This window comes from Rhinoraja longicauda, chromosome 4 (assembly GCF_053455715.1).
Source record: "Rhinoraja longicauda isolate Sanriku21f chromosome 4, sRhiLon1.1, whole genome shotgun sequence".
NCBI classification, from domain to species: domain Eukaryota; kingdom Metazoa; phylum Chordata; class Chondrichthyes; order Rajiformes; family Arhynchobatidae; genus Rhinoraja; species Rhinoraja longicauda.
The window spans coordinates 55,334,119-55,344,609 of NC_135956.1; the positions used below are offsets into that span (position 1 = coordinate 55,334,119).

Sequence of the window (10,491 nt, forward strand, 5' to 3'; positions counted from 1 at the left end):
TTGTCAAAAGTGTCTCTGCCAAGTCTAATTAAGATTCCTCCAACAAAACAGGATTTATTCGTAGTGATGCACACACAAGCAACTGCAGTGCTGGAAGCTTGAGCAAAACCCAATGTGCTGGAGAAACTTAATGGGTCAGGCAGCATCTGTGGAGGGAATGGATAGACGACATTTTGGGTCAGAACTCTTCTTCCGACTGATTGGAGCAATAGGGAGAAAGCTGAAATAGAGAGGAGGGGGCAGAACAAAGAAGCATCTTGACCCGAAAGGTTGTCTGACCACTCCCTGCATAGATGTTGCTTGACCAGTTGAATTGCTCCAGCACTTTGCAATCAATAGTAGTGATGTTAGAGGGACAGCTATTGTCTGGGTGTAAATGAAGTGCTCTTCAAATTACCAACAAGGAGGGGGGGGGGGGGGTGGGTTGTGGCTCTTCAAGAGAGCTTAAAGATCCTCAGTTTCAGTTCTCAGTCTGTCTAATTCTACCACTAGAGGAAAGGTCTCTCAGTACTATGCTGGAGTGTAAATCCAAGTTATTTCCATCAAGTCTCTGGAATAGGAATCAAAACCACAATCCAGAAGGCTGGCTGCTATCCAATAGACTCAGGTTTATTAAACAGCTGATTTGCTGCATAATTGAGTGTCCTAATGTGGTACTCAATCAGGGTGGCACAGTGACAGGGGTAGAGTTGCTGCCTTACAGTGTCAGAGACCCAGGTTCAATCATGACTGAGTGTGCAGTCTGTACCTTCTCCCTGTTACTGCACGAGTTTTCTCCGGATGCTTCGGTTTCATCCCACACTCTAAAGACATGCAGGTTTGTAGGTTAATTGGCTTCTATAAATTGTAAATTGTCCCTAGTGTGTAGGATAGTGCTAGGAAATGGGGTAATCGCTGGTCAGCACAGACTCGGTGGGCCGAAGAGCTCGTTTCCACTCTGTATCTCTAAAGTCTAAAGTAAAATGAGAATAACATCAGGAAAATTCAGTTCAGGGCTGACAATATTATCTCAAGTGTATCTCCCTGCAGCAATAAGAACCCAAACTGGAAAGTCTGGTTTGCTGTGACCTAGCTCAGGAACACTGAAATCGCTTGTAGTCTGCAAGTCATCCTGACTGTCACAAAGCAACAGCAGTTGCCTGTGTTAACTTTCAGAAAAAAAGCATCAAATATATTTGCATTTCCTGTTACATAACATAATAAAGTTGATGACCTTCATCACAGCATCTGCTTTACTTGGCATCATGTGCTGTGGCCCAATAGAGTCCTATCACATGCACTGGCTGACCAGAGTAGCCCTAGAAACATCTGCCACAAGTGGTGCATACAGAGTTTGCGTCTGTGTGCATTATTCTGTGGAACAGATGGGCACAACGGCTGTAAAAGAGGAACAAACAATTAGCGAGAGGAACTCAGTAGGTCGAGTAACATCTGTGTGGGGAAAGGAATCAGCAACGATTCAGGTTGAAACCCTGCACAATAAATTCCTTCAGCGGATTGTTTCGTTTGGTTTTGGAGACACAAGAGACTGCAGATGCTGGAATCTTGACCAGGAATTAGACTGGGGGTACTCAACAGGTTTTAGTTTAGAGTTCACCTTTTTTTTTTTGGAAGTGTGCTGGGCTTTAGAGCTACACTGTGGAAACAGGCCCTTCGGCCCACCAAGCCTGCGCCAACCAATGATTGCCAGTACAATAGTTCTATACTGCACTCTAAGGACAATTTACAGCAAACAATTATCCTAAAAACCTGCACATCTTTGGGATGAGAGTGTAAACCGGAACACCCAGAGAAAACCCAAGCAGTTGCACGGAGAACCTATAAACTCTGTACAGCCAGCTTCCAAAGTCAGGATAAAACCAGGGCCTCTGGCGCTGTGAAGCAGCAACTCTACCGCTGTGCCATTGTGCCATCCCATTTGGTGTGTTGTTCCGGATTTGAGCATCCACAATCTCTAATGCCTCCATTGTATAAGGAGGGGTGGGTTGCAGGGAGGGACAACAGGAGAATATCTCTCCCTTCCTCACCCCTCCCCTCCCAGTAATCAAAGCACGTTAAAGATACGCACACTTGCAGGTATGCATATAATATGCATCTATTTAAAGAGCTTCCTCCAAAAGTGGTCACAATCAAAATCCAGTTCACTCCCATGGGTGGGAAGTAGTGAGTTATGAACCGTAACACTATCTCCCAGCCTGATTGCTGACATAAATCACTCTAGTTTTCCCCTTGAGGCCTCTGATGAACTCAGTCAATACCCTTTGCTTGCATCACTACCTTACAACATTTTATCCCAGCTGATACTCTATACCAAGTACAGTATTTCAATCTAATTGTAAAATCAATAATTATTAAAAGTATACTTTGGCTAAAGACAACCAACCAAAAAGACATATTCTACAACACTAAATATATATTTATCAAATACATATACTTAGCAGAACCCCACTCCACGGATGATTTTTTAGATCCACAGCACCATGAAGCATAAAGTTAAATGTAAAGGTTTTCAGCTTGAGGAACTTTACCTCCAGTGTGAAATGTTGTTCTCCAATCTGCATTCACTCTGGTGATATATAATAATGCTCTTGCAACCTCCTCAGGAGCTGTTTCTGCAATATTCAATTGCTGGCTGCCTCCTCTAAAGGCCGAATCTTAGTGGCATCATTGGCAAGTATGAGGTTGGTCTCAATCAATGTACTAGAACATCTCTCTGCCATCACCTATGGCGTTGACCGAGTTACCAACATCAAGTTTCTCAACTGGCCAAAGCCATCTTACTTGTTACCTCAAAAAATTGTATTGATGTAACCCCTACTTTATCTCATTCTGTGGTTTCTTGCTCAGGCCAAGTCTTGTGCTCACCCCATCATCCACTCATCAACAGCACAAAGCACTGGGGGAAATTAGTAGGTCAGGCAACACAGCATCATCATACAGTGTGGACACAACCCTTCTGGCCAACTTGCCTATGACGACCACCATGTCCCATCAATATCTCCCATCTGCCTGCATTTGGCCATACCACTCCAAATCTATCCTATCCATGTATCTGTGTAAATACGTCTTAAATGTTGCAATAGTACCTGACTTAACTACCTCCTCCAACAGCTTGTTTCATACACCCACCACCCGTTGTGTTAAAAAATTACCCCTCAGGTTCTTACTAAATCTCCCCCCCCCCCACCCCCACCACCCCACCTTACCTTAAACCTATGCCCTGTGGTTCCCAAATCCTCTGCTCTGGGAAAAAGACTGTACATTTACCCAATCTATTCCTCTCATGTTTTTTACACCACCATAAGATCACGCTCATCCTCCTAAGCTCCAAGGAATTATGTCCTAGCCTGCTCAATCTCTCCCTATAGCTCAGGCCCTCAAATCATAGAAACATAGAAACAGAAAATAGGTGCAGGAGGAGGCCATTCAGCCCTTCAAGCCAGCACCACCATTCATTGAGATCAAGGCTGAACGTCCCCAATCAATAACCCATGCCTGCTTTCTCCCCATATCCCTTGATTCCACTAGCCCCTAGAGCCCTATCTAACTCTCTTAAATCCATCCAGTGATTTGGCTTCCACTGCCCTCTGTAGCAGAGAATTCCACAAATTCACAACTCTCTGGGTGAAAAAGTTTTTTCTCACCTCAGTTTTAAATGGCCTCCCCTTTATTCTAAGACTGTGGCCCCTGGTTCTGGACTCACACAACATTGGGAACATTTTTCCTGCATCTAGCTTGTCCAGTCCTTTTTATAATTTTATATGTTTCTATAAGATCCCCTCTCATCCTTCTAAACTCCAGTGAATACAAGCCTTGCCTTTTCAATCTTTCCTCACCTGGCAACATCCTCATAAATCTTCTCTGCCACCCTTTCCAGCTCGACAACATCTTTCCTATAACATGGTGATCAAAACTGAATGCAATACTCTAAATGTGGCCACACCAACATCGTATATAACTGCAGCAACTTCCATACTCATTACTCTGGCTGATGAAGGCCAATGTGCCAAAAACATCAGTCTGGGGAAAGGTTCCAACTCAAAACATCTTCTGTCCATTTCCCTCCACAGATGCTGCCTGACCCATTGAATTCACTAACAGTGTATTTTCTGCTCAAGTTTCACGCATCTGCTGTCTTTTATATATCCACCCACCAACCCTGCCGACTACTCACTGCATCCACATTTTTGCTTAATCACCACCTGCATTGACACTATCATCCACTAATTAAGCAAAACACTTGATGATGATGACCTTCACCAACCCTTTCTCCTATCTCTGCTTTGAATCTGTTTCCTCTCTCTAAGCATTGCTTTCACTTTAAAGGTGCAGTGTAAATTCTAACCAAGAGCAGCATGAAATTTTATATTAAATTGCTCCTTCAGCAGGAAATAAATCCCATACTCATCCCCAATACTAACAAAGCAATAAGTAACCAATGTATCCAATGAATGCTTCAAGGATGACCGCTAGACCAAAATAAAAATTGCCCAATTAACTTTTTTTCTTATTCCTGTGATCTTTTAATTAATTAAGGTGAACTTTTAAGGAACTCAAGCTAAATTTGCATTCAGGATACTTTTGTTGCCATATTATCCTCATTGGCACAGCTCTGAAGAAGAAGGTATCTTCCTAAATATTGTATAAATATCAATAGAGCTTGATTTTTTTTAAACGGACTTTTATTTCTTGCCGTCCATTATAATGGCTCCAGATTCAGGGACAGTTTCTTCCCAGCTGTTATCAGGCAACTGAACCGTTATCTCACCAGCTGGAGAATGGTCCTGACTTACCATCGATCTCATTGGAGAACTTAGAACTATCTTCAATCGGGTTTTATTGGACTTTATCTTGCACTAAACGTTATCCTATATCTGTACACTGTGGGTGGCTTACTGACTGGATAGCACACAACAACCAGCTTCTCACTGTACACATGACAATAATAAACTAAACTAAACTAAAGTAAACTAATAATGATTCAAACTTGAGTCTGAAAACTGAGCATTTACCTTTAGGAAAAACTCAGTGTTAGATAGTGGGTAAAGACTTTCCTGAGGTAGCAGGAGCAGAACATTGAAGTGAACAATGGAGGTTCAGAAAATCCAATATTGATGGAATTTGTTAGGATAATGGGAATGCTTTCCCCTCTTAACCAGCCTATAATACTCTAATAGGTGGGTAGCCAGGTTAAGACCACGCCAATATTTAATTCGAAGAATTAATTCAGTCTGAAGAAAGGTCTCGACCCGAAACGTCACCTATTCCTTTTCTCCCGAGATGCTGCCTGACCTGCTGAGTTACTCCAGCATTTTGTGAATAAATACCTTCGATTTGTACCAGCATCTGCAGTTATCTTCTTATAATATTTCATTCGAATTGTATACCTAAAGTCTGAGTTTTGTTAAAAACATTTAACCAACGAGAACAACTGTTAGGCCATAGCGCTAGCAAAACCATCAAGAACGTCAAGAAGGGTCTCAACCCGAATCGTCACCCATTCCTTCTCTCCAGAGATGCTGCCTGACCTGCTGTGTTACTCCAGCATTTTGCGTTTACACCCAAGTCAATGTTACTCTCACTCAATGCTTGCAAATGGCCATTTCCCATCAGGAGCAACAGTGTAAGGATATACTGGATATACTGTAACTTTATCAATCTGTGCTTCCAGCACAGGTGTCAGTATCTGCAATGATGCATAACACTGAGTGTCAGCAGAGCAGAAGATAAATATTTACAATGTCATTTAAATACATTGATCCTAAATCCCAATCTCGACTATGTTACTGTCAGTCTTAGCATTGGAAGGTTTCACAAAAGTACATTAAACATTAAAATAAAAACAGTGCCAAACTTAATTAGCTCCTAAATAAGAAAATTAGAATGTGCCTTTTCTTGGTCTTTTACTAATCCATATGACTTGCAATAATATTTATTGTTAGAAATAGGTTTTTTTCTAAAAGCCCTTCATTTCCATTTCTCAAATTATACTTTTCATTTCCCTCTATTGCACCATTGAAAGTGCTAGATTATTAGAAGACTTGGTTAGAGATAAATGGGTGGAAGGAATTCAGTCAATGAATTCATTGCTGACAGCTGGATCAATGGGAATGCAAAGCGACATGTTCAATCTTTGAAAAAGTAGCATTATGACACATTATAATTTTCCTTTCTCTCATATTTAATTGTCCTTTTAAAAGTAACTATGCTTTGTTTAATCACGATGGCTCAGAATTTATAGAGGTGGAAAGAAAGATAAAGAGGAAGGGTGAGAGAGAGAGAGAGGGAAGAGAGAGAGGGAAGAGAGAGAGAAAGAAAGAACAAGAGAGAGAGAGAGAGAGAGAGAGAGAGAGAGAGAGAGAGAGAGAGAGAGAGAGAGAGAGAGAGAGAGAGAGAGAGAGAGAGAGAGAGAGAGAGAGAGAGAGAGAGAGAGAGAGAGAGAGAGAGAGAGAGAGAGAGAGAGAGAGAGAGAGAGAGAGAGAGAGAGAGAGAGAGAGAGAGAGAGAGAGAGAGAGAGAGAGAGAATGTGATATAGAGATGGGCAAAAAAGAAGTCATGAAGGTGGTGGCCAAATTTCTGTGCTGTACAACTCTATGACTTTAACAAACTCAAGGCGAGTACCAAATAATAATAATAATAATGTATTTTATTTATAGAGCGCTTTTCATATACTCAAAGACGCTTTACAGAGATTTAGAGAACATAGGGAAATGAATAAATAGATAAATAAGTAAATAAATAAACGAACAGAGAAAGGAGAATGTCAGCTGAATCAATTGCTTCTCCAAACCAACTAAATTATTAAACCAGATTATTCATGGATAGTTTTTCACAGAATATATAATCAGTTTTAACAAAATCAACTTGTGTAAAATCAGCAGTTTCTGATGTGGTATTCGTGGAATTCTCTAAAAGTAATTCTTGAAACCTGGGAATTAAACATAAAGAGAATCATCCTTTGTTGAGAGAATAACTATTGTAAGGTATTAAGTCAGCATTAATTCCTCTGAGGCATATTTCACCCTTATGGCACAAAGGCAATCAAAAGCTAAGGTTTGCAGTATGGGCTCCATAGCTCAGGGGTTAGAGCACTGGTCTTGTAAACCAGGGGTCGCGAGTTCAAATCTCGCTGGGGCCTAAAGTAGTTCCATTTTAACAGGTGGCATTGTGGTGCAGCTGGGTAGAGCTGGTAGAATCATACCTAAGGCATGGCGAAGGGCAGGAGGGATCCTAATTCCCAAAGAAAAGAACTCCTCAACCATTAGCCAATTCCGCCAGATCAGCCTTCTGAATGTGGAAGGAAAGATCTTCTTTGGTATTGTGGCCCAAAGACTCTCAGCGTTTTTGCAGAGCAACAACTTCATTGACACGTCAGTGCAGAAAGCAGGGGTACGTGGTTTCTCAGGATGTCTGGAACATGCAAATGTCATCTGGCACCAGATACAAACTGCCAAGAAAGAAAAGAGAGATCTGCACGTGGTTTTCTTAGATCTTGCCAATGCCTTTGGTTCGGTGCCCCATGAGACTCTTTGGGCAACTTTTAACTTCTTCCAGGTCCCAGAGGTCACCACAAAGCTGGTAAAAGCTTACTTCCAGGACCTCCAGTTCTGCATCACAACACAGGACAACACCACCGCCTGGCAGCACCTTGAGATAGGCATAATGGCGGGCTGTACCATCTCTCCTCTGATGTTTACCATAGCAATGGAGCTAATCATTCGAGCATCACGATGGGTAGTCGGAATGGAACGCTTGAAGAGTGGGCTGCGTCTTCCTCCAATCAGGGCGTACATGGATGACATGACCACTATAACAACAACAAAAGCATGCACCAAACGCCTGCTGGATAAACTCCAGGAAAACATCAAATGGGCACGAATGGAGATTAAACCCAGCAAGTCCTGCAGTATTTCCATCGTCAAAGGCCGGCTCACTGATGAAAGGTTCCGCATCAACAACGAGACAATACCAACTGTCCTGGAGAAGCCTGTCAAAAGCCTGGGGCGATGGTACACCGCACACCTCAAGGACGCAGAGCAGGTGGAGCAACTCAGGCAGGATACAATCAGTGGCCTCAAGCAAATCAACAACACTGCTCTCCCAGGGAAGCTGAAGCTTTGGTGCCTTCAATTCGGTCTGCTGCCCCGACTCATGTGGCCAATTACCATCTATGAGGTCACTTTATCCCATGTCAACCAGCTGGAGAGACTTGTGAACTCACAAGTGAGGAAGTGGCTTGGGCTACCGAGATGCCTCAGCAGTATAGGACTCTATGGGAATGGAGCCCTCTCACTGCCAGTCTCAAGCCTGGTGGAGGAATTCAAATGCGCCAAAGCAAGGCTGGACATGACACTAACAGAATCCCGGGACCCAATAGTTAGAGGTGTCGCTCCAACCCTAGCAACAGGGAAGAAATGGACTCCAGCAGCAGTGGCACAGGACGCAAAATCTGCCCTCCTACACCGGGACATAGTGGGCCATGTCCAACAAGGCCGAGGGGGCTTTGGCCTGGGAGTAATGAAACCTACCTGGCAAAAGGCTACTCCAGCTGAACGTCGGCACCTGGTGGTGGAGGAGGTGCGCCGCCAAGAAGAAGCAGCCAGGTGTGCCAAAGCTATATCTCAAGCCAAGCAAGGACGCTGGATGAGGTGGGATAGCATTGAGAGGAGGAAGATCACATGGAGTGAGCTGTGGAACATGGAGTCAAGTATGTTGAGCTTTATTATCAGAGCCACATATGATGTCCTTCCCTCTCCCATAAACTTAAATCTTTGGCTGGGAGAGGATCCAGCCTGCCCCCTGTGTGCAGTTCCAGCAAACCTCAAGCACATCCTGGTCGGTTGTAAGACCAGCCTAACACAAGGCAGATACACCTGGCGACACAACCAGGTGCTGAGGTGTTTGGCAGCTGCACTTGAGTGCAAGAGAGTTACCACCAACGCCATGCCTATCAATGCCCAGCTACCATTCCCGCAAATCCAATCGTTCATCCAGGAAGGAGAGAAACGGAAGACTACCACCTCGCCTCTCAACTCATGCCCACTGAGTGCAGCCAGAGACTGGAAAATGCGGGTTGACCTAGGCCAGAGGCTTTCCTTCCCAGTTGAAATCGCAGCTACCAACCTGCGACCAGACCTGGTCCTCTGGTCCAGCTCCTGTCGGCGTGTTTACATCATTGAGCTGACGGTCCCCTGGGAGGAGGCTGTGGACGAAGCATTTGAAAGGAAAAGGCTGAGATATTCCAACCTTGCAGTAGAGGCAGAGGAGCGAGGTTGGAGTGTAAGAGTGTGTCCAGTGGAGGTGGGGTGCAGGGGCTTTGTAGCCAGTTCCACTGCAAGGCTCCTGAGGGAAGTTGGAGTCAGAGGGCAGGCCCAAAGGAGGGCAATCAAAGAACTTGCAAATGCCGCCGAACGGAGCAGTCACTGGCTGTGGCTGAAAAGAAAAGATACTGTCTGGGCTGCCACGTGACCATCTTGAGGCTAACCATAAGACACACACCCAGGTCTGATCACCCTGCGGTGCGCCTGCCTCGACTGAGGGTGTTTTGTGATAAAAGGCCGAAACACCCAGTGACGTTGAGGTACACAACTTAAAATGTGTCTGAATGGTAGCAACATCACCTAGTGGTCACCCCCAAGAACAACACCAGTCAATTGTATTGCAAACCTTAGGGATTGTAACATCTAGTCCTACTAATCAATCTGCTCCCTCACAGCGCCAGAGACCCAGGTTTTCCATCCCAACCTGAGGTGCTGGGTCTGTGTGAAGTTTGAACATTCTCCGTGTGACCACGTGGGTTTCCTTCGCGTGCCCCAGTTTCTTCCCAGTTCCCATTGACCTCTTAAACTGCCCCTTAGTCAGGAGTGGATGTAATAGTGGGATAACATAGAACACAGGAGTAAAGAGATTCTTCTGCAGTCGTAGAGGCCCCTGGTAAGGCCACATCTGGAGTATTGTGTTCAGTTTTGGTTCCCTAATTTGAGGAAGGACATCCTTGTAATTGAGGCAGTGCAGCATAGGTTCACGAGATTGATCCCTGGGATGGCGGAACTGTCATATGAGGAAAGATTGAAAAGACTAGGCTTGTATTCACTAGAGAGAAGGATGAAAGGGGATCTTATAGAAACATATAAAATTATAAAAGGACTGGACAAGCTAGATGCAGGAAAAATGTTCCCAATGTTGGGCGAGTCCAGAACCAGGGGCCACAGTCTTAGAATAAAGGGGAGGCCATTTAAAACTGAGGTGAGAAGGAACTTTTTCACCCAGAGAGTTGTGAATCTGTGGAATTCTCTGCCAAAGAGGGCAGTGGAGGCCAAATCACTGGATGGATTTAAAAGAGAGTTAGATAGAGCTCTAGGGACTAGTGGAATCAAGGGATATGGGGAGAAGGCAGGCAAGGGTTATTGATTGTGGACGATCAGCCATGATCACAATGAATGACGGTGCTGGCTCGAAGGGCCAAATGGCCTCATCCTGCACTTATTTTCT

The 10,491-nt window shown here is 44.2% G+C and overlaps 1 non-coding gene across 1 annotated transcript; it reads left to right on the forward strand.

Annotated features, from left to right (window-relative positions):
- Positions 1-7,065: 7,065 nt before the first annotated feature.
- trnat-ugu (transfer RNA threonine (anticodon UGU)) lies at positions 7,066-7,138 on the forward strand. Its single transcript has one exon. It is a non-coding gene; the product is annotated as a tRNA-Thr (tRNA).
- The last annotated feature ends 3,353 nt before the right edge of the window (positions 7,139-10,491 follow it).